The sequence below is a fragment of the Octopus bimaculoides genome, unplaced genomic scaffold (assembly GCF_001194135.2).
Source record: "Octopus bimaculoides isolate UCB-OBI-ISO-001 unplaced genomic scaffold, ASM119413v2 Scaffold_313189, whole genome shotgun sequence".
NCBI classification, from domain to species: Eukaryota; Metazoa; Mollusca; class Cephalopoda; order Octopoda; family Octopodidae; genus Octopus; species Octopus bimaculoides.
Window position 1 is genome coordinate 5733 of NW_026423618.1, and position 522 is coordinate 6254.

Below are 522 nucleotides of genomic sequence, written 5' to 3' on the forward strand. Positions count from 1 at the left end.
TTATTATTATTATTATTATTATTAATATTGCTAACGGCTATCGTTTAGGGTACATACGAAGAATGCTGTACAGGAATGACTATTCTAGTGCTGCTTTGTAGGCGACCTATTTTGTGTTTCCTTCAGGCGCATACGTAAATAATTTGTCTGGAGTGCAAATACTATAACAAGCAAAGTAGAACTGTCCATGCGAATAGTTCGATATGCTAAAGTCCAATCCGACAATTTTCAGTGACTGAATAACATCATTAGAATTAGCATATTACCACTATCTTGTCAGGCACCCAGTTTCATTTGAGATGTAAGGTGAAGTAATCCCTAGTAAAACGTCATACTAGACGCGTCAGCCTCATCCACGAAAACAATATATTCCTTTCAACGGACAATACTACATAGAAAAATCGAGACATAGCTATGGAGAAGCGATTATAGTGTTCTAACCTTCTGGAAGATGTCAAAAGGAAGACGTGAGTCATTTTACTACATTGTTCAAGAGCTCAACAGTCAGTTAAATGCATCTTG

General features: G+C 36.6%; 1 long non-coding RNA gene across 1 annotated transcript in view; it reads left to right on the forward strand.

Annotated features, from left to right (window-relative positions):
- Positions 1 to 43: 43 nt before the first annotated feature.
- Positions 44 to 522, forward strand: part of LOC128251549 (uncharacterized) — a 5438-nt gene continuing 4959 nt past the window's right edge. Inside the window, exon 1 of the long non-coding RNA XR_008267168.1 lies at positions 44 to 467. This is a non-coding gene — a long non-coding RNA (uncharacterized LOC128251549). The remainder of the gene's footprint in view (positions 468 to 522) is intronic.